The sequence below is a fragment of the Canis lupus genome, chromosome X (assembly GCF_011100685.1).
Source record: "Canis lupus familiaris isolate Mischka breed German Shepherd chromosome X, alternate assembly UU_Cfam_GSD_1.0, whole genome shotgun sequence".
In the NCBI taxonomy this organism is placed as follows: domain Eukaryota; kingdom Metazoa; phylum Chordata; class Mammalia; order Carnivora; family Canidae; genus Canis; species Canis lupus.
In genome coordinates, this window is record NC_049260.1 from 107,487,093 (window position 1) to 107,514,725 (window position 27,633).

The following is a 27,633-nucleotide window of genomic DNA, read 5'->3' on the forward strand; positions in this document are numbered from 1 at the left end:
ACTATGCCATGAGAAAAACATTTCATTACATTTTACCTATTTCTGTGAACAAAACTTCTTAGCATTTCTGTTTTTAAAGAGTGAAAAAAATGGATCAAAATAAAATCAATACTGAATTCTGTCTCGTTCTAGTAATAGGTCATATTTATCCACAGACGCACAAACTAATTGAAAAACATCTCATCTATCTCTAGAGATACATTTTTATTTTTTTTTTAATTTTTATTTATTTATGATAGTCACAGAGAGAGAGAGAGAGGCAAAGACACAGGCAGAGGGAGAAGCAGGCTCCATGCACCGGGAGCCTGATGTGGGATTCGATCCTGGATCTCCAGGATCGCGCCCTGGGCCAAAGGCAGGTGCCAAACCACTGCGCCACCCAGGGATCCCTAGAGATACATTTTAAAACATTCTTTGCATTGTATATTTAGATTATTTTTCAAACTTTATAAAATATTTGTTCTTTTGTCAATTGTGTACTAAGACTAACTCTACCCAGAAAACTTTTTTTTTTTTAACACATAGAGCTTTATGGTGATAAGAAATTTTAAAAGTTAATTTGAACTGTCCTGGCTCTATTGGTGGAATGAAAATTTGTGCAGCCATTATAAAAATAGTATGGAGATTCCTCAAAAAAAAAATTAAAAATAGGGGCGCCTGGGTGGCTCAGTAGGTTAAAAGTCTGCCTTTGGCTTGGGTCATGATCTCAGGTCATTACTCTGAGCCCCAAGTCAGGCTCTCTACTCAGCGGGGAGTCTCCCTCTCAAGTGAATAAATAAAAAAATTAAAAATAGAACTACCATATGATTCAGTAATTCCGCTTCTGGGTGTTAAATTGAAAACACTAACTTGAAAAGATATCTGCACCCTCATGTTAATTGTGACATTATTTACAATAGTCAATGTTTGGAAACAACCTAAGTGTCCATCAACAGAGGAATGGATAAAGAAATTCTGGTATCAAACGGAATATATGGAATAAAATGAAATATTACTCAGTCATAAAAAAGGATGAAATCTTGCCATTTGAGACAACATACATGGACCCCATGGGCATTATGCTAAGTGAAATAAGAGAAAGACACTGTATGATCTCTCTTATATGCCAAATCTAAACAAACAAAAAACACCCCAAACCCATATATACAGAGAATTGATTGGTGGTTGCCAGAGGCAGGAGAAGGGGGTGGAGTGATGGTAGTGGTAGAGATTTTAATTTATGTTCATATTTTTGTCACAGAGAAGTACAGAGTGATCAAAAATAGACTTATAAGCATAAAATATATTACATTAGGACAACATTATGTGTGAGAAGTGGAAAGGGGAAAAAGGGAATGAGGTACAATTTCCAACTGTTAAAGATCTTAATCATGTATTTTTAAAATAGCTAATGGTGTGTATGAAGTGGACATTGTATTCAGATTCAATTGGACAGACTCAAAAAAAGTGATGTAACCATTTTATTTTAGAATATCAATATTTACTATATACTAAAAATAACCTCCTTTGTAACTACAAGGATGAAAAATTTTAGATATCTTAGGGAGCGTGAGAGCAAAAGCGGTTTTTGTTTTTTGTTTCGGGTTTTTTTTTAAGTTTTTTTTTTTCCTTCTTGGTATAGCTACCAGCAAAATACTTTGAAGACACCTGAGTATGTAATTTGCCCTGGGCCACACAACCATCAGATGGCCAAGCTCGAATGCATGTCTGCAAGATTCCAAAGCATTTGGTCCTTTCACTGTACCTGAGGGAGACAAAGGATTCTGTGAATGTTGGTCTTAATTAAACTTCATTCAGTTTAGAAATAATTTATTTGGTTGTTTAATATGAGCAAGGCGCTGTGCTTGGTGCCACTAGATATACAACAATGATGATGAAGGTATATTACTGACTTCATGGAGCTAAAAACATTACAGGAGAAATAAGCTGTCTTCAAAAAATCTTTAATATAAGACTAAATGTAATAACAGTAATAGCTATTTTGAAAAATGTTATGAGACAAGGGAGAGATTGTGTTTAGCTGAGGTATCAGAGGGGAGCTCGAGCAGATTCTGGCATCAGCTAGATGGGTCTTTGTAAAAAGGGTAGAATTTGGACCAAGTGAAGATGTGTTAGTGAGAGAAAGTAGGGATCATTCATTCATTCATTTATTTGTCCATACATCCATTCATCTAAGAGGCATTGACTAGAGACATCAACCAAATATAATAAATGAGGCTTTAAGAATGTCCTGGTTGGAATAAATAAACTGTAAAAAACATTTGGGAGACATTTGGGGAATTCTGAATCTTGACTGGGTATTTGCTGATATTAAGGAATTTTAGTTAATTGCTCTGGGGTGTGATAATGATATTGCACTTCTGTTAAAAAAAAAAAAAGAAGAAAGTTGGGGATGACTGGCTGGCTCAGTCAGCGGAGAATGCAATTCTTGATCTCAGGGTTGTAAGTTCCAGCCTCACTTTGGGAGCAGAGAATGCTTAAAATGAACTCTTTAGGGCAGCCCCGGTGGCTTAGTGGTTTAGCACTGCCTTCAGCCCAGGGCATGATCCTGGAGACCCGGGATCAAGTCCCACGTCGGGCTCCCTGCATGGAGCCTGCTTCTCCCTCTGCCTATCTGTCTGTGTCTCTTATGAATAAATAAATAAAATCTTTTAAAAATAAAAGATTTTTTATCCATTAAAGACACAGAGAGAGAGAGAGGCAGAGACAATTATCTCTGGATGGAATATGATGCGTTGCATTTGCTTTAAAATAGTCCAGTGTGGGGATCCCTGGGTGGCGCAGCGGTTTGGCGCCTGCCTTTGGCCCAGGGCGCGATCCCGGAGACCCGGGATCGAATCCCACATCGGGTTCCCGGTGCATGGAGCCTGCTTCTCCCTCTGCCTGTGTCTCTGCTTCTCTCTCTGTCTCTGTGTGTGACTATCATAAATAAATACAAAATTTAAAAATAAAATAAAATAAAATAAAATAGTCCAGTGTGGGGATACCTGGGTGGGTGGCACACCATCAATGAAGACAAGGAATGTGAGAAACAGGCCAGAGTGTGGGCAGGTAGGGGGAGATGTCTAGAAGTTGCTGAAATGGTGTCAGCAAAGGAACTGCAGAAACAAAATTTTCTAGAGAGGAGGGCCCAGGATGTATTTCAAGCTCCTCCTAGACCCCAGGCTGCTGGCCCACTGAGTCTGAGGGGGAAGAAGTAGGAGGTAAGGCTGACCAGAGAGGCAGATGTGCTCACTGGGAGGTGAGCCAGGTTCCATCATGGCCACCATGTGTGATGATCATGAAATGGAGCGATCATCTGTAGGCTTGAGGCCCTGGTGGAACAAGACACTTCAATCTCATGGATTTCATTGATAGGGAAAAGTCATTGAGATGCAGGACTCGCCATTACTTTGGAAAAAAGAATCACTGACCGGAAAGAATCAGCCACTTTGGATGACCATAGTAAAAGCGATGAACTCTCTCCTGCTTCATGGTTTTGGAAATATAGTATACTGCTTTCAACTCTGGGGTCTGGAGCCATGCTGCTTGGTTTAAAATCCTCACCCCAAAGTTGCTGAACCTCTGTGAGCGTCAGTCTTCTCATCTGTATAGAGTGGGGATGAGTATCTAATGTGAAGAGCAAATAAAATGAGGACCAAATAAAAGGACGCATATAAACTGTCTGGTAGAGGGACCTGTTGGTGGCGCAGCAGTTGAGCATGTCTGCCTTTGGCTCAGGGCGTGATCCCGGAGTCCCAGGATCAAGTCCCACATCTGGCTCCTTGGGGGAAACCTGCTTCTTCCTCTGCCTGTGTCTCTGCCCCCCTCTCTCTCTGTCTCTTATGAATAAATATATAAAATCTTTAAAAAATAAACTGTCTGGTAGAATAATACACTGGTATAGTAATACCCACTTGAGGACTTAGAATCATGAGTCATAGTGGCACTTTTCTGAAGAGAAGGCAAAGGACTTGATTATTTCGTATGCTTATAAATGCTTCATATTTCCTTCCAAAGGTGTTTTAAATTCTGTTGAAATCTAAGACCCTTCTCCTCTGGCCTGTTTCTTTACTAAAACAAAAATTTAAAAGATCAGATCTGAGATCATACCATCTGATTTTAGTCTGTATAATTTATTTTTGCTTCTTAATGCTGCAAAACATTACCAGAATGTAGCACACAAGTTCAGTTTGGGCAACCTTTCTCCTTTTATTCATTTTGCTTATTCTGCAACAGTCTCCTACATATTTTAAGTGGAACAATGTGTTTCTATGACCCATGAAAGCTGAGTTCAAATCCAAGGAGATGAAGTGTTAAGAGGCAGACAGGACCCAGCCGGAGCAATGTGGGAAATATGTGCCTTGTGCCTACAAGGAGCACATCATGAGTATCTGTGGAAGGAAGGAAGAGGAGAAGGACATGGGGAGAGGTGGGAAAGAAGGTTGGGGGCAGGAAGTAAGGGGAAGGAAAGAAGGAAAGATAGAGAAAGGGAAGGGATGAACAAAGAGATATGGTGAAAAATGAACCATAAATAACACCAATTGAGTGCCAAAGGCTGGCCAGGATGTTCTCGGGAGAGGGCCCTCCATTCAGAGCCCTCCATCTTTGGGTGTCTCTTGGCTACTTTTGGGCTGGATGCCCAGCCAGTATTCCATTCTGGGAACTGCCTGATTATTCAGAGCCTTCTGGGGATCAGAGTGGGGCAGATCAGCTTCTTCTTTTCCCAGCAAGTGTGAAGCTGGAGCCTCTTCTGCCATCCAGAAAGACCAAACTTTAGTGCTTCAGAGGGCTTGGAATGGGAAAAGTGAAGGCCCAAGCCACTGGTGACAGGAAGACAGAAGGAAACTTTGCAAGGGCTTATGGTCTCTCCTAAGGGAGGCCAGCATCCAGTTCGTGCACCATGGGAGAAAACAGAAGTCGTTAGACTGGATTTGCTTGATCTATAGGTACAGGCAGCTGCTCCTACTCGGCCCCCCATCAGCACGTACCTCCATGGTCTTACAGTGGAGACCGCAATTGAGCAGGTCGAGGGCCCATCCTCTGCCTGGTGTCCAGCTCTCATTTCATGTTGTCCTGGCAGGGACTTTGGGGAGCACTTCTCTTATCAGCAGTGCCTCCCTCCTGCTTATTCCCAAACATGCACTCACCTCTTCAAATTCAAAAGAGAGACATTCTCTCCTCCCAACTTGTCCTTCCTGTTTTACTCTACTTCTTCTGTTCCCCTTTATGGTGAAAGGTCTCAAAACAATTGTCCCCACCATGCTGTCTCTACTTGAATTCCAATTTCCTCTACAAATCTGTTCCATCGAGTCCAAAATCAAGGCGATCTTTTAAAAATATAAATCACAATGGAATATTACTCAGCCATTAGAAATGACAAATACCCACCATTTGCTTCGACGTGGATGGAACTGGAGGGTATTATGCTGAGTGAAATAAGTCAATCGGAGAAGGACAAACATTATATGGTTTCATTCATTTGGGGAATATACAAAATAGTGAAAGGGAGTAAAGGGGAAAGGAGAAAAAATGAGTGGGAAATATCAGAAAGGGAGACAGAACATGAGAGACTCCTAACTCTGGGAAACGAACAAGGGGTGGTAGAAAGGGAGGTGGGCGGGGGGCGGGGGTGACTGGGTGACGGGCACTGAGGGGGGCACTTGATGGGATGAGCACTGGGTGTTATTCTATATGTTGTCAAATTGAACACCAATAAAAAATAAATTTATATAAGAATAAATAAATAAATAAAATATATATACATAAATCAGATCCAGAATATTACTCAGCAGTAAAAAAGAAAGAGTGATGGATACACGCAACAATGTGGATGAAGCTCAAGAGAATTAAGCTGAGGGGGGAAAAAAGCCAATCCCCAAAGGTTACGTACTGTATGATTCATTTACATAACATTCAAGAAATAACAAAATTATAGAAATGGAGGGCAGAGTAATGGTTGCCAGTAGGGAAGGACCTGGGTGGGGGGAGGACTAGGGCAGTGGGTATGGCTATAAAGGAGCAACAGGACCCATCCTTGTAATGATGGAACTATTTTGTATTTTGATTGTGGTGGTGAATACATGAGCTTACACCTGTGATAAAATTGTATAGAATTAAAGCACACACCCACGAGTCAGAGTACAACCAGGGAAATCTGAGTAAGATTAGTAGATTGTACTAATGTCAATGTTGTGGTTGTGATCTCGTACTGTAGTTCTGCAGTGGGGTAAGCTGTACATAGCATTTCTCTGTATTAGTTCTTAGAAATATATGTGAATTTATAATTATTCCAAAGAAAAAGAAATGTAAAAGAAATATAAATGAAATTATGTCATGCCCTGGGATAAAGCCATTCATTCATCTATTTGTTCATTTAAAGGTCTCCCATTGTTTTTGGAATAAAACTGTCTGCCCATCGCCTAGGACACAGTACGAGATCTGGTCCTTGCCAATCTGTCCTTTCCAGCTTTATATTATGCTTCTCTCCCGGGCTCTGCTAGTGCCAATCACAATCAACATCTCTTAATCCCAAGGCATCAAGATTTGCATCTTCCTTCTGGCCTTCATACACCTGCTCCCTCTTTCAGGAAGGCTTTTCCTTGGATCTTTCTATGGTTGCTTCTGTCCTAACTGTCACGGTTCGCCTTAAACGTCACCTCCTCTTTTCCTAACCACACAATCTGCAAACTCTTCTTTTCCTGCACAGGCCTTATCCCAAATTTGATTATTTTCTCACTTCTCTATCATGTCTCCCCCACTAGATTGCCAGCTCCCAGAGCAGGGTGGATGGTGTTCCTCATGACTCTGCGCTGTAGCCTCAGCATCTGGCACAGTGCTTGGCACGTGGTGAGGGCTCAGTAAACCAAATGTTGGGTGAATGAAATGAGTAGCCACGTGCCGCTTTGCCATCAGTGCTTTTCTGAGTCACGTAAAGCCCTCTGGATGGTGGCATCAGGCTTACAGATGGAGCTCCTTTCGCTCCCACCAGCTAGTCACTAAGCGGAAGGGTCGCCGGTGGGTGCTCCGACAGCGGTCAGGGTGTTCCGCAGTCCGGGGCCCAAACCGGGCGCACCGTGGACCCCGACCGCTCTGCAGGGAGTGCGCGGGTTAGCCGAGGCCCTTGATGAGGGCTAGACTCTTTGTTGCTCCCACCTCCCTGGCCCTGGCCCCGGCTGCCTGCAGTGACTCGTGACTCCCCGCGGGCCTTGAGGGCTGCAGCGCGAGGGCGGGGGTAGGAGGGCCCCGGGCGCCCCCGGCTCGCCCTCCCTTCGGGCTCCAGGCCTGAGCCGCCCTTCACGGGGTTGAGGGGAGCGCTCGCCTCCGCCTCCCCACAGCCACCTTCCCCCGCGCGCTCGCGCAGCGCCTGCACCCCAGCCGCTCCGGAAGCGGGACACGTGGCCGCGCGGGGTGCGTGGCACCCCCGCCCCGCGCCGGGCCGACTCCCGCGCGCGCCGCGCCCCGCAACTCCCGCGGGCAGAGCCCGGGCTGGCGCGCGCCGCGCCCCGCCCCCGCGCGCGCGCCCGCCCCCTCCCCGCCTCCCCCGTGCGCCCCTCCCCTCGCGCCCCTCCCGCGCCCTACATCCAGCGCCCGGCCCAGGGGGCTCAGTCCGCAGCCGCCGCCGCCGCCACCGCTGCCGACGCCGCTGCAGCGCCTCGGCCTCGGTGCAGGCAGCGGCCGAGCCGAAACAGCTGCGCGGGCGAGCATCGCCAGGCAGTAAGCCCGCTTTCTCTCCGCGTGTGCGTGCGTGCGTGTGTGCCTCCTGCCCGCCGGCCGGCTGCACGGGAGAGCGGCCGCCCTCTTGCCCTGCCGCCGCCGCCGCCTCGGCCGCCTCGCCTGCCGCGGCGGGTACCTGCGGCCTGGGGCCTCGGCCTCCCGGCGGGGGTGGGGGACCGCGGGGTCCCCTCGGGTGCATGCCTCGGCAGCCCTGGGCCGGCGCCACCGGAGTGGCGGGCGTGGGGATGGAGAGCGACTGGGGAGGGAGTGGCGTGGGGGCGGGGGAGCGGGCGTGCCAGGGGGGCTCCCGGTGCTTTCTCCGCTGAACGATGAGGAGCGGGGGCCCGGGGTGGGTTGGGGAAGCGGCCCCTGGTTTTCCTACGGAGGTAGGCGGGCCGTGGGGGCGGGACAAGGTGGGGGCATGTTCTCAGCCTGGATGCCGGGGGTGGGGGGCTCGGAGGAAGGCGAGGCGGGGGGGGGGCCTGGGCGTGCTCCCCCGGGTGGCGGGGTTGGGGAGGGAGCGAGGGGGGACCTTCAGGGCTTGGCACAACGCAGAGGACGGGGGTGAGGACGAACGGGCTGTGGAGGTGAGCGGCTCGCTAGGGTTTTCTCGACGGAGATGCTGGGGGGCGGCTGGAGGAGTTGAGGGTGGGGTGTAGAGAGTATGGGGGGCGGGGAGGGTCCGCAGCGCTTCTACTGAGGGGATGACTCGGGGGGTGGGGTTGGCGAATGGGGGTGGGGAGAGTGGGGGATTTCAGCTCCAGCGTGGAAGCTAGAGAAGCAAGAGGAAGGTTCTGTCACGTGGGTTGAGCTTTAGAAGGTGGATTTTCAAGACTGCAGGGTGTGACCTTTGCGTCTCGAAAAGCGTGAGATCCCTACAAGGTGCTGTCCATTCTAGGTTCTGGGAAGGAGGTTTGTGCTTTCGAAGTTTCTCGTTCTCTTCCATTCCTGGTGGCCTCTTCTCAGCCGTCTAGGACTAGGTAGAGGTTTGCAAATGAGCAAGGAAAGACTGTGTGGTTCGTGTTCAGTGCTATATTATTTTCTGCACTGGGGACCGTGCGAGTTTCTCAGGTTTATTTGGTTTGCCCTTTACAATAAAGACCCTGTGCCAGGGAGACCCCTTGGGAAAAGAAGAGAGAACAAGGTTTATAAGGGAGACCCCAGGTTTGTTTTTTTAATTTCCTGAAGAGCATGAGATAAGTCGTGGTAGCATTTTGCTTGGCTTCTAGAAGAGGTAGAAATAGAATAAACGTATGTCTTTGCTGGAAGTCCTCTATATTTGTTTAAATTATTCCATCGGGATTATCTGAGGCCCCTTTGATTTGAATTTGGAATAGATCCAGTTTTCCTAATTGGAGCCATCATTTTGTAATTGCCTGTAATTCTTCCTGGGTTATCAAATCAATGGCAAGCTTATAGAGCAGTAGGAATAATTTTTTTCGTTATCTTGATTAAGATAGTTCTAATGTAGATTTGATGTTATTCCTTGGAAATGTGAACGTTTGCAGAATAGTCCCTTGGAGTCTCTTGGAATTTTGCAAAGCCTTTCCCTCCCTAGCTTATCTTCTCCAGGAACAGAACCCTCCCCATTCTTTACACTGAAGAAGCAAGGGCTTCTGGGATGGTAGCTTTGCCTTTGGAAACTCATGCTCATATTTGCTTAAAAAGAATACATACTAAAAAGGCATACGCTTTTAATGTGGTGAGGCTATATGTGCTTTGCCATTTTGGTTACATAAGGTTCCAATCTAGCCTTTACCTTCAGTCTTTAAAAATGGTTATTTAACATTTTTAAGAGCAAATATAATCTTTATGCAACAGGAAATTGGTCAGATAGCCCATGATTTGTGCAAACTGCCTCGGAATAAGTATATAGTGGAAGGCTACTATATAGGATCTGTAACCATATATGGGTTTTGAAATTCTATGCTTCCATTCCCCATAGGATTTTTGGAGAAGGAAAGCATTGTGTTTTTTTTTTAACCAAGTCTAGATTTTTGAGTGAAAATTTCAAAAAAATTTGTGTAAGATTTAAATTGGTAAAATTTCTCTTGTATGGCCAGCTCATTGGAGCTAATTTAGTATCTACCAAATGAATGAACCAGTTAAATAATTATTTGTTTACTGGAAATACAAAACTGGAAATGTTTTAAGTGGAAATAGAGATTCTGGTCTCAGATTGATAAAAATGTGTTTAAATAAGCACTATATGTGCACCACCTCTAACACTACTGCGAAACACATTCTATATACAGGCAACAGTCTAAAACTAGTGCATTTTAAAAATACAATTTAAGTCTGATTGTTTTTTCTCTTATGAGTAGAACGCTGAGAAGGGTAAAATCTTTTACAGAAGGAAACCTATTGATGGGTGGTGGAGACTTCAGTTTCTCCAGACAAAAGGAGTAAATGGATGTCTTTACTCAGCTTTTTGAGAACCGTTGTTTGCCCTGAAGGACTGGAGAGGGGGAGAAAAGATGAAGAAACCTCAGAAATTCACAAAAATATTATCAAATATCTTTCTAGGTATTCTTAAAGATCTTGCTTATAGCCATTTGAAGAATAATTTGCAAATAGATCCTTTGCATAAGAAATTGACCCTCACCGCTAAAGCTTTGACATTTAAAAAAAAATAACAGTTTGTTGAAAGAATGGAAGCCAACCTTCAGAGGCTGATCCCTGTTTTCCTGCTCTCCACCTCCTGGTTCCCTTCTGCCCCACACCCCTCCCCTTCTCCCCCTCCGGTGCCAGCAACATTGGGAGTTGAACAAATGTTTGTGCTTGCTTGAACTTTAGGCCTTATCTATTTGGCTGCTTTCCCCAACTTTTGCCTACAAAATTTTTTTGGTTAATTGAACTTTCCAGTTGTTTGGATTTGGGGTAAAAGGGAGTAGACTATAATTATTTTCTCTTAAAAAGATCTTTTCTTTCAGCTCCTGTTGGACGAGAGCAAAGGCAGGTTCTTTTTTTCTTTTTCTTTCTTTTTTTTTGTCAATGGAGTACTTAATTAAGCAGAATATATGACCATTCACTTATTCAACAAACATTTACTGAGTTGCGGGCTGTGTTGGAGGCTCTGTGCTAGGTGCAGGGATACACAGTGGATAAAAAATGGTTCCCGCCTTCTGAGACAGTTAGTAAAACAAAATGCAGACAGTGAATGTGTTGTGGATAGTCAAGAGGTGTCCAGAGTCTTTTGGGTATCAGCATAGCACTTTATATGCATCAAACATGCTTCAACCATGCACACAGTGTAGTCAATTCTTGCCAGAGAAATATTCATTGTATAAATAGTGCCTCACCTTCCCAACTAAGACATACTTTTTTGTTTTGGGTCAAAACATGATTTATAAGTCATCTTAAGGGTCTTAAGGTTAATGGCCTTTTTAAAAAAGAATAGGTTTCGTGTGAAGTACATAGGACATAAGAGACTTCCTGATACTTAAGTTCAGCATTTTATATCACATCGTGCGGTAGTGAGCAGCCAGGCCAGCGTCCCTGCCTGTGACTTAAAAGCATCTTATGACAGCAAATGAGGCCAAGCTAAATTACTCTTCTGTGGTCAGCTTTGGATTACGGATAATGGATGGTGGAACCCAGAAGAGTAAAGGATACTGAATAGTGGCTCTAGTAAACCTTCACCCTCCTGCTGAGTTACCTTCTGAGATTTTTGTGCATTGCCCTGTTTGTGGATAGTGCTAGATCAGTGTTTTCAATTGGGGCAGTTTCCCACCCCACCCCCCCACCCCCCGGGACATTGAACAATGTTTGGAGACATTTTTGGCTGGGATGAATTGTGATGCGGCATGCTGTCTAGCAGGTAGAGGCCAAGGATTTTGTTTCAACAGTCTAGGTCACCCGGGGCAGCCCCCACAACATAGAATTACCTGACCCAAAATGTCAGTAGTGTTGAGGTTGATGGAATTCCCTCCACTCGGTGCAGTAAACCGTCATTTCAGGAAGAGTAGAAAGCAGTAACAGTGTCTTGACGTGACACTGAATGTTTGCTGAGCTCACCCGATGAGTCTTAAAAGTGACTGGTCCCAGTACATCGACCTGAATAATTAAAAGACCAGTAAGAGCTGCTATCTACGGGACTTGCTCTGTGCCTGGCACTTCTCTCTATACATTCTACATTCTTTTCACTTTATAAATGAGGAACCAGGCTCAGAGAGGCAAAGCAACTTGTTTTAGGTCTGACAGCTGGTCAGGGTTGCAAGCAGACATCAAAATTAAGATCATCTTACCTCTCAGAAGTTCATGGTTTTTTGAGCACAATGTCATCGTCCCATCTCCCTTGTGGCATGCGCCATTCAAAAGGTCACTTGACAAAGTTAAAATTACTACATGTCCTATATAACCATTGAGTTTTCTTGAGAGTAATTAAAACCATGAATGTTAAATTTTATCATAACTTGGAAGTAAGTGGCCAGGAGTAGAGGGAGAAAGGGAACTGACATAACTTGAAGGCCTGCTATAGTTCTAGAAAATACACTAGTTGAATTTACACCCACTGTGTAATACAATCCTCCAGCAGCTCTGCAGTGTAATGATGCACATTTCACAGATGAGGTTAGCAAAGTAACTTGTCTAAGATTGCACAAGTTAAGTGGCAGAGTTGGGATTTGAACATAAGTCCCATGACTAAGCCACTGTGCCTTGCAGCTTTCTCTATCTTGGGATTCGTGAAGGGGGTGAGTTGTACATGCTGTGGAAAGATGAGTAGTAACTGGTCCTGGATAAAAAGAGATTTCAGAGGTAGTGTGTCGCAGATGCTTGATTATATTCAGGTAGAGAGTAGGGAGGTGAATCACTGTACTTTCCTCCACTGATGAGATTTAAGTTCAGCAGGGAATTTGTTCTCAGGATCTACCCGAACTAAGCCTATAATTGTCCTTGTGGAGAACTTCATTTGCTATCTTACTTGAATTTTTCTTTTTCTTTTTTTCCTTTTAAAAAATATTTTATTTATTTATTCATGAGAGACACAGAAAGAGAGAGGCAGAGACACAGGCAGAGGGGGAAGCAGGCTCCCTGTGGGGAGCCCGATGTGGGACTCAATCCCGGGACTCCAGGATCACAACCTGAGCCGAAGGCAGACGCTCAACCCCTGAGCCACTCAGGTGTCCCTTACTTGAATTTTTCAAATGCTGTTTTGATAACCATGAAACTGGAAGTAACCTAATTGTATTTATATTCTTTCTTTTTTTAAGATTTTATTTATTTATTTATGACAGACACAGAGAGGCAGAGACATAGGCAGAGGGAGAAGCAGGCTCCTCGCAGGGAGCCCGATGTGGGACTTGATCCCAGGACTGGGATCATGCCCTGAGCCAAAGACAGCCACTCAACAGCTGAGCCACCCAGGCGTCCCTGTTTATATTCTTTCTGCAGCTCACCTTCTACCTTTCCTAGGACTGTTGTATAGAACTTAGTAATGACAGCATTTGGTTTTGTCATCTTTTTAAACAATTTAAATATTTGTTTTTGCTGTGGAAGTTGTTTTTATAATTAACGTCATCAAACTCATACTTGTGTTTTCCATATTGGGGGGTGTGTTTTGTTTTGACAGCTAAATATTTATTTTAACTTTTGATGTGTTGTGATTTCAAGCATAACAAGGGGAAAAATAAAAAACAGCCTGATAGCAATCATATTCTGTCTGGCAAGCAGTTTTTTTTTTCCTGTGGGTAAGAGGAGGACTTCATGTTTCATTTCATTTACTTTAAATTGGAAAGGAATTTTAACCATGATTCTCAAGGGCCAGGATGCTGGGGGGAAAAAAGAAATGTTATTTAGATAAAATGTATGTTTTGATTTCCACATAGGTCTGAGAGCCATAGATTCTGATCATAATAATAATGTCGTGACTGGACTATAGCCAGCAACTACTGGGATGATCAGCCACTGGGTATGGGCATGCATTGTGATATGGATTTTGTAAAACCCCCCCCCCATCATTTTAGAGTAGACTTGAGAGATCTGATAAAACTTGCAAGAATGCGCTAATCCTTTCAAAAATCCAACTTTTTAATGGCAGTAGTGGTACTTTTTCAATGTAGGGAAATTCAGAAAATACAGAAAAGCCTCAAGAAGAATAGAAAAGTCAGTTATAACCCACCACCCAGAAATTAGTGACAGTGTTTTATATTTCTTTTTTAAATACAGTGGTTTTCTTTTTTTTTAATGGTGAGTTCGAGTCTGCTGCAAGATCTCCAACTTATAAATGTAGCCTAAGCTATTATTTTAAAAACTTAACAGAAAAATTTTCTGAGTTACTATTGCTTCTGTAAAGAGAAGTCATGGTCCTAAGGAGTGAAATGGAAAGAGTGCCAGGGAGTTGGAGAACTATCACATAAGCTCCTTAAAATTTCTCCCCCTCCAGAATATAAAAAATAGTGAAAGAGAATAAAGGGGAAAGGAGAAAAAAATGAGTGAGAAATATCAGAAAGAGAGACAGAACATGAGAAACTCCTAACTCTGGGAAACGAACAAGGGGTGGTAGAAAGGGAGGTGGGCAGGGGGTGGGGGTGACTGGGTGACGGGCACTGAGGGGGGCACTTGATGGGATGAGCACTGGGTGTTATTCTATATGTTGGCAAATTGAACACCAATAAAAGATAAAAAAAATTTCTCCCCCTCCAAATTGAGTAATAGAATTCCCATGCCAGAAAGGGCTGGCAGGACCCACTCCCCCTCATTTTATCGACAAGAAAACTGAGACTCAAAGAGGTGGAGCATCTGTTCCTAGGTGATATAACGTGTTAACGTTGGAGTTCCAGTTTGATGTTTTAAGTTCTCTGTAAAAACTCTTCACAGTCACGAACTTTTTGTTGGCCTGTCCCTCAAAAAAACAGACTTTTATGGTGGAAGTATATTGACTATACTAAAGGATACCAAAAAGGCCAGGTATTTCCCAATTCCAGAAAATGGTCAAAACAGTCGGGAGCAAGGGTGCCTAGCTGGCTTAGTCAGTAGAGCCTGCGGCTCTTGATCTCAGGGTTGTGAGTTCAAGCCCCACACTGGGCATAGAGAGAACTGAAAAAAATACAACAGCAAAGTCTTTACCAAAAAAAAAAAAAAAAAAAAAAACAGCTGGGAGCATTACAGGAATTTGTCCTCTTGTTTGCTCGATTGAAATTGAGTGTTAGTGGCGGGAACAGCTCCTGTGCATCTAGCCCTCAGTTTAATTTCCCCTGGCTTGTGGGGCAAGTAGCAAGTACTAAGGTACATCAGATCTGCCTATAGTTGCAGAAATGAAAAATTACTTTATAAGAGTTTTTCCACGTGGTAGTTTGGAAGACCACAGCAATTGTTGCATGCAAGTATTTTTTCCTTTCTAAAATGGAATGTCTCTGTTAAAATCATGGGAAAAACATTTTAAAGATTCCATGTGCTTCCAGATTTAAGTAGGAAGTTAGCAAATTATAGCAAATGCTGGCAGTATGGGATCCTTAAAACAGGTACACAGAGTCCTCTTGTAATCCGGTGCTAATATCTCCCCAAGCTTCCCTGTCTTTCCTCTCTTTCTTCCCCTGCCCTTCTTCGTTTCTTCCTGTTAGCTCGCTCGCTTTCAGTCTCTCTCTTTCTCTCTTTCTGTGTCTCCTTTGTCTGCATGTCTGTTTCACTCTTGGGGTTACTCTCTTTGCTGTCCAGCTGACTGCCCCCTTGCCCTTTGCTGGGCCTTCTGTATAGCCACCTCGTCCCATTCATCCACTGCTGGGTCTTCCCCTGACCCCACTTGCCAGTATTAAAGTTGCCCCACCCCGGGCTGGGCCAGGTCTTTTCTGCCTGCCACGGGCCAGGCTGGGAAGCTGCTCCCCAAAGCAAGTGTCAGGTAAGGAGAGCTGGTGTCACTTGATAGAGCAGAGTCACTGGTCAACTAGAATTTCACCTGCGATGCGCAGAGGTTCCGAGGGCTGCATATACACACAAACCAGCAAGCAGGACATCCTCCCTTCTTCACAGCCAGGGCCCCAGCAAAGCTTAGAGCTACGTGAGATAATGAATATGGATTGGATACTCACTGCCAAGGGCTTACCATTTGAACAAATGAGAAAATTGTACCCTTGCCTAGGGGTGTGTTAAGTAGTTTTTTTTGTGGCTGTTCCTCATTATTGCCTGCTAATGAGTGTGTGCATTGTCACTGAGCAAGCAGCTCTTCCCAGCTTCCTGGAGGACACCATATTTCTCTTCTGAAAATGGGTTTTCCTCTGTATTTAAGGCACTGAGATTTGCTTGCACTTCATCTTCGAATTGCTGTAGATATAAAATGCACAGAAAGATACATGTGTACTGGTTTCTCAATGCGGCGAAACCTAGCAAAAAGAACAATCAGAATAAGTCTTTGTTGTCAGCACTTTGGTGCTTGTCGAATTCATAATTTATTTACCCACATAAAAACTCTCTGAGTCTTATGTATATATTCCAAGACAGAAAACGTTCCATACACACTGTAATCACAAGAATTTGTGATACCCACAAGAGTTTAAATTGAATTTTCAGTACTAAGAAAATGATAACTGGGAATACACAAGTTTTATTACTGAGATGATTTTGATGAGGATGGTACAAAACTAAATTTCTATATTTGATTAATTAAGACTTGTTCACTTTCAGTTTGAGAGTGTAGCTAAGGCTGCTTGACTCCTGTCAAATTTGAAAGGTGTGATTTATTAGGAAGACATCGAGGTTTGGTTTTTCAGTAAATTGCTGCCAGATCTGGTTTTACACATCATTCGTGTTTGTGAAGCTGATTGCCAGTGTCTGCCTAGGTATAATCAATCATCTGCACTTTTATGTGGCCAGGTGAAGGGAAGTAACAGGTGTCCCCCCTACGTTTCTTAGAGACCAAAGAGTACCCACAGGCACACACATACGAATCATAAAGTCCAAACTTCCTGTATCACTAAGCCAGAGTGGTGGACTCAAGACATTTGAATTAACACAATTTAATGTTTTTCAACAACTTCTAAGAAATAGACTGTAAATAACTGTAGTTTCAAATAACTACAATGATAAATTCCTCAGTGAGATAGCTTTTGGAAGCCAACAGGACACTAAGTTCCTTGTCAACAGTTCTGCATCTCCAGATGCCAGGGTCAGTTCAAATTTTCGAATCCTAGGCCCTGCTCTTCTAGACTACAAAAGAAGCTCTGCCTCTTTTAAGGAAGGAACTGGGAAGGAGTTTTGCAATATAGTAAACACACCTAACCATTCTGAGGAAAGAAACCAAGCAGCCAAACTAATAGGAGACAAACGTTTATACTTGCATTGACAGATCAAGCTGTCTGCCTTTGTTAGAGCCCTCCCTTTGTTCAGCTAGAGCCTTTTTTAGTATCGAATTTTTTCCCCTATTTTATTAAGGAATAATCAAATTTTGGTATGTTTAAAGGAAACCATGTGGTGACGTGATGTACGTGTGCATTGTGGAATGATGCAAATAATTTAAAGTCAACTTTATTGATTATCATTTATGTATGATAAACTGCATCCACTTAAGGCATACAGTTTGATGAGTTTGGGCAGATGTATGTGCCCATGGAACCACTGCCACCATCAGGATGTAGGATATTTTTTATTACTCCCTCAAAACTTTCCTTGTGCTCCTTTGACTGCACATTCTTCCCTCTGCCTCCATCCTCAGGCAACCACTGATCTGTTCTTGTGTGAGAGCCACTTTGTAAACTTAGATCCCTGCCAAGAAAGAAACAATTCTGATAAAAACAGAAAAGTGGTCTCTGTTTCTTCTGAAATAGTTACAGTAAGCTGTCACATCCCCCAAGAACAGGACAAATAAAAATGGTTTGAATTTTGCTTCACACTTAAAGTAAAAATGAACAAACGAGAGTATTTTGCATCTCTATATACTTACACCTCTAACTTGAGTATGTACATAATCAATATACAGGAAGAAATGCCTTGAGAAATGGGGTTTCAGAGGGCACTTTCTGAGTGGATAGCGCACCATCTTTCCATGCTCATGTGCAAAATAAGCTTTTCATATGCTAAATGTTACTTTCCCATTGACACATTGAGATGAAAGAATAATTAGACAATATAAGGACAAGAGTACTGAGATGCACTGTGTCCCTTCATCATTTACCCCCTCGAAAAGAGTCCACGTCACTGTTCTTCCATGTAGCTGGCAGTCTGCTTCATTGCTATCGCTCTGTCCATCTGCCACTCATGACTGCCACTGTGTCTGCCCTGCCCCATCTTCTTTCCCCATTTTCTTCTTCCTCATCTTTCCCGTCTCCTGATGCTACTGCTCTTACACTGCTCATAACAAAGCTGTTTTTATAAACATCTCCAGACTGACTTGTCAACAGACTGATTAATTCCAACATGTCAGATACCATTTCAGAGGCTGTTTTTCTTACTTTTCTCTTTGTGGTCCAATAATTTCTTCAGCCGCCTTTCAAGTTTGGGGCCAGGCTGGAGGTTAGAGAGTCGTTAGCAGTGGGTTTTCGGACAACCAGACTTGGATGTGTTTATGAGCTATGGTAGAGATGGGCTCTGAAACCATGAAATCACTAAAAAGAAATGAATGATTGGTATTATGATCCTAAGAAACTTCCTTTTACAAAGCTAACGCAATTACAGTCGTCTTGAGCTAAGGTAGGTAGGTACTTCCTGACTTCTCAGCATGTACTGTGAAGGGTTGAAAATGTTCAACATTTGTCAACATCTTGTCAAATGCACCACACTAATGGAAACTATGGACTTTAAGGAACAGTAGGGTGTGAATATTGGCTTATCAGTTGTAACGAACTTACTATGGTAATACAAAATATTAACAGAGGAAATCGGGAGGGAGGTGTTAAGGAGGTATATGGAAACTGTACTTTCTGCTCAATTTCTCTGCAAACCTAAAACTGCCCCAAAAATCTATTTAAAAATCCTTTAGAATTCAGAAATATAAAGAATATATATAAAAAGAATATATCAGCCACTTTTTACTGTTAACTTGCAGGTAGAGGTACAGTGTTTGTTTTTCAGCGCTAGTAACATAAGGGAAGTGCTTCTCCTGGAATGATGTAATTAGTATCCTGCCCCCGCCCCCAAAAAGTGGAAGGTTCTACTAATCACTGGCTGGTTATTGGGTTGGAGCTTGCTTTATTTGCCACCATTGGGACATCATGCCATCTTTGCAGTGGAGTGGGGCCCCAGACTTAAATTCCCTGCCCTACAACCCAATGATCCCTTCTTTAACCATTGTATTTATGGTGTCACTATCAACAGTGACAATTGGTGAGCTCATGCCAACTCAGAGCCAATATCCAGGTCAGAGTTTGATTGCTTTGGGCCAAAGGCTATCACATGGCTTGTAATAGCATAGACCTAACACCAGAACCTCCATGCAGTTATTCATTTTGGCCAGCTCTCTAGGAAACCCGGGTGAAAAGGTTACGGTTTTTAAAGTCTTGTAATTGGTTTCTGTATATTGAAACCGGGTGCTTATTATGAGCAACTGCAAGTATGTGTTGCATTCTTGAGTTGGCTATAAAAACAGAACATTCTAAGGACACCTAGGCCTGCTCAGTTGGTGGAGCATGTGACTCTTGCTCTCAGGGTCATGAGTTCGAGCCCTGTGTTGGGGATAGAGTTTACTGAAAAACAAAAACCCACAGAACATATTATGACAGGTGGTAGTAAGCAGTGGTCAGGGGACGGGTTATGAAAGGAGCATTGAGACTGAGGTAGATTAGAAGAGAAACAACTGATAAGACATCAAGGATTAGAACACAAATGAAGGTGACCACCCAAGGAATGGATACCTTAGGGATGTGGTTATCAACCACATCTATTATCAATAGAATGTATCCCATTTGGGATATGGTTGCTCATAGAATGTGTCCCATTGGGTCTATGGTTAGACTCAGAGTGAAAAGCTCCAGAGCTCCAGAGTTACTTGAAAAAAATACGAATAGAGATGGTTAGTTATAGAGCGCACCTATTTAAAGCCTATTTATTTTATATATCAGAAGTAATTTTTTTAAGAAAACTATAGCTGGGGGCATCACAATGCCAGATTTCAGGTTGTACTACAAAGCTGTGGTCATCAAGACAGTGTGGTACTGGCACAAAAACAGACACATAGATCCATGGAACAGAATAGAGAATCCAGAAGTGGACCCTCAACTTTATGGTCAACTAATATTTGACAAAGCAGGAAAGACTATCCATTGGAAGAAAGACAGTCTCTTCAATAAATGGTGCTGGGAAAATTGGACAGCCACATGCAGAAGAATGAAACTAGACCATTCTCTTACACCATACACAAAGATAAACTCAAAATGGATGAAAGATCTAAATGTGAGACAAGAGTCCATCAAAATCCTAGAGGAGAACAAAGGCAACACCCTTTTTGAACTTGGCCACAGCAACGTCTTACAAGATACATCCATGAAGGCAAGAGAAACAAAAGCAAAAATGAATTATTGGGACTTCATCAAGATAACAAGCTTCTGCACAGCAAAAGAAACAGTCAACAAAACTAAAAGACAACCTACAGAATGGGAGAAGATATTTGCAAATGACGTATCAGATAAAGGGCTAGTTTCCAAGATCTATAAAGAACTTATTAAACTCAACAGCAAAGAAACAAACAATCCAATCATGAAATGGGCAAAACACATGAACAGAAATCTCACAGAGGAAGACATAGACATGGGCAACATGCACATGAGAAAATGCTCTGCATCACTTGCCATCAGGGAAATACAAATCAAAACCACAATGAGATACCACCTCACACCAGTGAGAATGGGGCAAATTAACAAGACAGGAAACCACAAATGTTGGAGAGGATGCGGAGAAAAGGGAACCTTCTTACACTGTTGGTGGGAATGTGAACTGGTGCAGCCACTCTGGAAAACTGTGTGGAGGTTCCTCAAAGAGTTAAAAATAGATCTGCCCTATGACCCAGCAATTGCACTGCTGGGGATTTACCCCAAAGATGGAGATGCAATGAAACGCCGAGACACCTGCACCCCGATGTTTCTAGTAGCAATGTCCACAATAGCCGAACTGTGGAAGGAGCCTCAGTGTCCATCGAAAGATGAATGGATAAAGAAGATGTGGTTTATGTATACAATGGAATATTACTCAGCCATTAGAAACGACAAATACCCACCATTTGCTTCAACGTGGATGGAACTGGAAGGTATTATGCTGAGTGAAATGATTCAATCGGAGAAGGACAAACATTATGTGTTCTCATTTATTTGGGGCATATAAATAGTAGTGAAAGGGAATAGAAGGGAAGGGAGAAGAAATGGGTAGGAAATATCAGAAAGGGAGACAGAACATGAAGACTCCTAACTCTGGGAAACGAACTAGGGGTGGTGGAAGGGGAGGAGGGTGGGGGGTGGGGGTGACTGGGTGACAGGCACTGAGGGGGGCACTTGACGGGATGAGCACTGGGTGTTATTCTGTATGTTGGCGAATTGAACACCAATAAAAAAATAAATTTATTTTATAAAAAAAGATGTGGTATACGTATGCAATGTAATACTACTCAGCCATTAGAAACGACAAATACCCACCATTTGCTTCGATGTGGATGGAACTGGAGGGTATTATGCTGAGTGAAATAAGTCAATCGGAGAAGGACAAACATTATATGGTCTCATTCATTTGGGGAATATAAAAAATAGTGAAATGGAGTAAAGGGGAAAGGAGAAGAAATGAGTGGGAAATATCAGAAAGGGGGACAGAACATGAGAGACTCCTAACTCTGGGAAACGAACAAGGGGAGGTAGAAAAGGAGGTGGGCGGGGGGCGGGGGTGACTGGGTGATGGGTACTGAGGGGGGCACTTGATGGGATGAGCACTGGGTGTTATGCTATATGTTGGCAAATTGAACTCCAATAAAAAATAAATTAATTAATTAATGAAAGGGAATAAAGGGAAAGGAAAGAAAATGAGTGAAAATATCAGTGAGGGTGACAAAACATGAGAGACCCCTAACTCTGGGAAACGAACAAGGATTAGTGGAAAGGAAGGTGGGTGGGGGGTTGGAGTGTCTGGGTGATGGGCACTGAGGGGGGCACTTGGCGGGATGAGCACTGGGTGTTATGGTATATGTTGGCAAATTGAACTCCAATAAAAAAATGAAAAATAAAGTAATTTTTTATGTATGGATCTGTTATATATACTCATCATTACACCTGTTATTAGATAAACTTATATATATTTATTTTCTTGATGTCACTACATGGTTTCACTGATTGACCATACCTGTGCTCCTGCCTCTCTGAGGAGTGGCAGATTTTAGACAAGGTGGGGGAGGGCACAGAAATAAGCTCTCCCCTGAGTCCAGTCCACGGCAAGCCTTGGGGATTCCAGTGCACGATCACAGGTTAGTCTCTGCCAGTGGTGGACCAAATGAACGCACAGCCCACGCATGCCTTGTGGTCACCATCACCATTGATACCATGTTCTGCCGCTGACCTGACCGTACAGAAATTCCTGTCCATCGTAGACATGGTAAAAAAAAAAAAACATCCAACCACGTTGCAGTGTATTTGCGTCATAGGTAGAGACAGGCTTGGTGAGTCCCGAGGCCTCCGATAGCCTTGTTCCTCCCACTTGAGCTGTGGAGAAAGAGCTGGAAGGCCCTTTAGCCCCTCATCTTCTCTTTCCCCCTGTCTCCTCTCTCCCTGTCATTCAATTACTTGTGGATTTTCTGTTATGGAAAAAGGAGGACCTCAGCACAAAAACCTTGGGGGACTGTTGGCGCAGGTGTTCACACTGGCAGAGCAATGGACTTTAGACTTCCCTGACACTGCTGGGTCTTCACTGCCGCCCTGGGTTGTGAGGTGGGCAGTGGAGCCCAGGGGTACCATATAAACATTTTTTTACCTCCACTTTGAAAGTTGAATTGGGTTCCCTTATAAAGTGACCATTCCTTCCACTTTTCACAGCCCCCGTAATTTTCTTTGATGCATTCACGCTTGTGCTTGTAGTGGGTTCCAGCAGAGGGCATGCTGCCGGGAAGGAGTGACTCTGGCCTGCTGCTTGGAGCAGGGCTGCCCAGTTGCCCACATGTGAGGGAACCGTGCCCGGACAGCCAAACCCAGCTTAGAAAGTAGGAGCCAGGGTGCCTGGGTGGCTCATTGGTTGAGCATCTGCCTTCGGCTCAGGTCATGATTCCGGGATCATGGGATCAAGTCCCTCATTGGACTCCCTGCACAGAGCCTCCTTCTCCCTCTGCCTGTGTCTCTGCCTTTATCTGTGTGTCTCTCATAAATAAATAAATAAATAAATAAATAAATAAATAAATAAATAAATAAATAAAAAAGAAAGAAAGAAAGAAAGAAAGAAAGTAGGAGCCAGAGAACTTCATAAAATGAGATCAGCAAATGCTTGCTGAGGGCTTACTCTGTGTGCAGGGCACTTTGCTAAGCCTGCTAGTTGCTGTTGGGAGTTATTAAAAACAGAAGTGATCTCTCAAGCACAGAACTTCTAATCGGAAAAGCTGTTGGAGACACAGGAAGGCTGTGGTGGAGAGCATTGAACCCAGTGAGGGAGGGAGGAGGACAGTCAGGAGTCTTGACTCCTAGCCTAAGTGTGCCATTCATGGAAGAGATTCCAGAAGGTAGTACATTCTCCTTTGCCAAATGTAGTGTGCATGCGACATGTAGACAGTACATATCTGTACTATATCATCATACTAATTTTAACTACTGACCACTATTCCTCCAGGTGAGGTTTTTGGACTGGCCGCATCAGCATCACTTGGGAGCTTGTTAGAAATACAGATTCATGGGCTCACCCCAGACCTCAGAAACACAGGGGTTGGGGCCCAACACTTTGCGTTTTAACAGCTCTCACCACCCCTCCCCGAGACTCTTGGTTGCACCCTAAACTTATTGCACAGTTATGGGCTATGGAAATTTGGGGTAGTGGGTATTCAAATTTGCTTGCACATATTAGATTCATCAGAGGGAATTCAGTTGTGGGGGGGGAGCACCCAGACGTCACTAGTGGCTCTGCAGGTGCAGCCAGAATTAGAATCTCTGGTTTAAGAGGAGGATGGCATGAGCCAAAGGACCTGTTCTTCTCCCGTGGAGACAAATGTCAGAGGCTAGGAGTCTGCCAAAGCCAGAGTTGAGAATGGGGGAAGGTGAAAAGTGGGTCTGATGGGAAGGCCTTGAATTTCAGGCTAGAAATTTGGCCTTTAGATTAAATTGGAGGAAGGTGTAGGGTAAAGGGAGTGATGCATTCAAGGTGGTACATTTGAAAAATAATTCTGGCAGCTCTATGAAGAAGGGAGCATGTCTGATGAAGTAGTCTAGATGTGAAGTGAAAATGGGCCAAATTGGGGTTGCAGAAATGAGCTTATAAGGAAAAGGTCTGGAGACTCTTTTGCAAGACAAATAAACATGATTGGGTGATGGTTTGTAGGAGTGAGGGTGGTATTAGTATGCCTTTAGCTCAGTACTTCCTCTCAAACTTCTGAGACAGCCAGCACTCTCTAGTTGCTTCTGTCAGAATTGCCACATTCTGTGGATCTGGGCTCATCCTTAGTCCATCATTGCTTTGATTTAGAGAGCTGGTATTCCCCAGTGAGTTATGTAAGAATACAGAACTGTAGTTACCCAGAAAGCTACCCACAGTCATCATGGCGGAGGAAACAATCCTGTTTCTTAGCGAAAGAATGCTTGGAGTTGTGGGAAAGTTGTAAACTTGGCAGTGACTAACTCGAGCCTATCAGTCAATTAAGTGAGTTTTTATTTTATCATTTGTTTTATTTGGGTGCTGTTGTACTAGTCACTGAAAGGACATCAATCTTCATATTTTTAAAACAAAACAAAAATACCATTGAACATTAGGGCAAAGGACAAGAATTTGGTTTTACCTTTTGACTTTAGCAAATATTTGCCACTCCATTTTTCTTGCTGGATTTCACCATTTGACTTGTTTTGTTTTGCATTTTTCCCATTTCTTCCCGATGCCTGATAGGTTTAGAGCCCCCCTACTCTGTTATTGATGGCTTGTTTATTCTTTAGTATTCTTTTCTTTTTTTAAAATATTTTTATTAATTTGAGAGAGAAAGAGATCGCAAGCACAGGGAGCAGCAGAGGGAGAGGGAGAAGCAGGCTCCCCACTAAGCAGGGATCCTGATGCGGGGCTGGATCCAAGGACTCTGAGATCATGACCTGAGCCGGCTGAGCCACCCCCCAGGCCCCCTGAACTTTTTTTTTTAAGATTCCACACATTATATGTGGGATCGTTTGGTACTGTCTTTCTCTGACTTAGTGCACTCAGCATAATGCTCCGTCCCTGTCATTGCAAGTGGCAGGATTCTATTCTTTTTAATGGCTGTGTAATAATATTCTATGATGCACCTACACCACATCGTCTTTATCTGTTCATCCATTGATGGATACCTATGTTGTTTCCATGTCTTGGCTGTTGTGGATAATGCTGCAATAAATGTGGGGGCGCAGGTATCTTTTCAAGTTAGTGTTTTCATTTTCTTTGGATAAATACCCAGAAATGGAATAGCTGGATTAGATGATAGTTCCATTTTTAATGTATTGAGGCACCTCAAACATATCCCACAGTGGCTGTACCAGTTTACATTCCTACCCATAACACACAAGGGCCCCCTTTTCTCCGCACCCCCACCAGCACTTGTTTTTGCATGTCTTGTTCCTAATGGCCATTCTGCCTGCTGTGGGTGAAAGCTCACTGTGGTTTGGAGTCACATTTCCCTGATGATGAATGGTGTTGAACATCTTTCCGTGTACCTCTTGGCCAGGATTTGGATGTCTTCTTTGGAAAAATGTCTCTTGAGATCCTCTGCCCGTCTTTTTACTGGATTGTTTGGTTTTGGCCCTGGAGCCATAAGTGTACTTTCTGTATTGGATCTCATCAGATATATGATTTGTACATATTTTCTCCCATTCAGTAGCCTGCCTTTTCATTTCGTTGATGGTCTCCTTTGCTGCACTCAAGGATTTTAGTATGATGTAGTCCCCTTGTTTATTTTTGTTTTTGTTGTAGAAGTTTTCTTAATGTTTTGCTATCCCAGTCAAAAAAGGGGCACCTGGGTGGCTGAGTCAATTAAGCATCGCATCTGCCTTTGGCTCAGGTCATGATCCCGAGGTCCTGGGATTGAGCCCCGTGTTGGGCTCCCTGCTTGGTGAGGAGTCTGCTTCTCCCTCTGCCTGTGCCTCTCCAGCTTGTGTTCTGTCTCTCTCTCTCTCAAATAAAATTTTAAAATCTTTTTAAAAAATAAGACAATATATTTTTATTTAATATCCCCTCCTTTATGACCAAAAACTTCTTTAAATTTGCATCCAGCAATGGCCCATGGAAAGAGCTTCTTCATGTTTATTTGGGGCATGGTGGGGGCTCTGCACACCTTTCCATCTTTTGTTAGTTTATAGGTTATACAGTATCTGGAAGGAAAGGCACATTTTCTTACTTAGTTTGGGAACCTATAAAAGCGAATTCAATATTTCAAGTGTTACATATATTACGTGCAAGGTTTAAAAATGGCTTTTCGTTCTACCTTTGGTAAAGCTGTATACTGTTTACTTTTCTGAAGGAACTATAAAAATCTAGGAAAAATCTAGAGTGATCACAACTTTAAATGTGTATTATATCTAGTAGATATCTTTTAAAAATATAGCCTTTCTTTTCTGGAAGTGAATAAGGATCAAAGCTTTCTGTTTCCAAATTGTGGAGAATAATGGTGAGCCCAGCCTAACATATAGACTTGTTGAATCACTATGTTGTATGCCTGAAGTTAATGTAACATTGTGTGTCAACCATACTCAAAAAATAAAAGTAATAAAAATCGAAATAAAGTAGGGCACCTGGGTGTCTCAGTTGACCAAGTGTCTGACTCTTGATTTGGGCTCAGGTCATGATCTCGGTGTTGTGAGATTGAGCCCCATAGCATGGAGCCTGCTTGGGATTCTCTCCATCTCCCTCTGCACCCCCCCACTCACTCATGCATTCTCTCTCTCTCTCTCTCCCCCCCCTAAAAAAGCCAGACCTAGTTAAAAAAATTTTTTAAATCTTTAAAATAAAGTTACAATAGTACTCCCATAAAATGGACTATCAAGCAGCCATTTAAAAATGAGGGAGCTCTGTATATGCCAATATGGAATGATCTTCAGAATCAGATTTTTTCAAAAAAAATTGTGAAGAATATTATGATTGTATCATATAAAATGAAGATTAGAAACTTGTGTGGTGGGCAGCCTGGGTGGCTCAGCGGTTTAGCACCACCTTCAGCCCAGGTCCTGATCCTGGAGACCCGGGATCGAGTCCCACGTCAGGCTGCCTGCAAGGAGCCTGCTTCTCCCTCTGTCTCTCTCTCTCTCTCTTCCTCTCTCTCTCTGTGTGTCTCTCATGAATAAATAATTAAAATTAAAAAAAGAAACGTGGAATAAATAAATGATCTTCCAGAGTATGTTTTGTGATGTACTTTATACTAAATCGTAATATAAGGACACAAAATTAGATTTTATTGCATTTCAGTCATGTAACTTCCTTCGGTATTTATTAAATTAATATATTGTTAAAGACTTGATGATGTTACAGATGTTGGTTATGTTGAAATTACTACAAATGAGGCACCTTTCTTCTGTGTTGATTTTTTTTTTTTACCAATAAATTATTTTGCTGAATGAGAGCCAGTTTATCAGTTCTTCTGCTAAAGGAAATGAGCCCATAGCCAGGTCATTTGTGTTTATTGCATTTATGGTAACATTTAAAATGTGTTTTGAATGTGCAGATGCCAGTGTTTCTGACTACCATAATAGTGTGAGCACTTGGATAAAAGTAGGAAAAATGAGATGTCTGAGCTGCCCATTGCCATGCTAAGTGTACCTTGTTTGGGGTTCACTGCTCTTTGGTTTCTTAGGTAAGAGAGGATAGTCTGAAGAGCATGATTATAAGGAATGGTTACCA

General features: G+C 43.1%; 1 protein-coding gene across 1 annotated transcript in view; it reads left to right on the forward strand.

Moving 5' to 3' along the window:
- Window positions 1-7,555: 7,555 nt before the first annotated feature.
- Window positions 7,556-27,633, forward strand: part of FHL1 (four and a half LIM domains 1) — a 63,164-nt gene continuing 43,086 nt past the window's right edge. The window contains exon 1 of the mRNA XM_038588406.1: window positions 7,556-7,695. The gene's annotated coding sequence lies outside the window, so the exon portion shown is untranslated. The remainder of the gene's footprint in view (window positions 7,696-27,633) is intronic.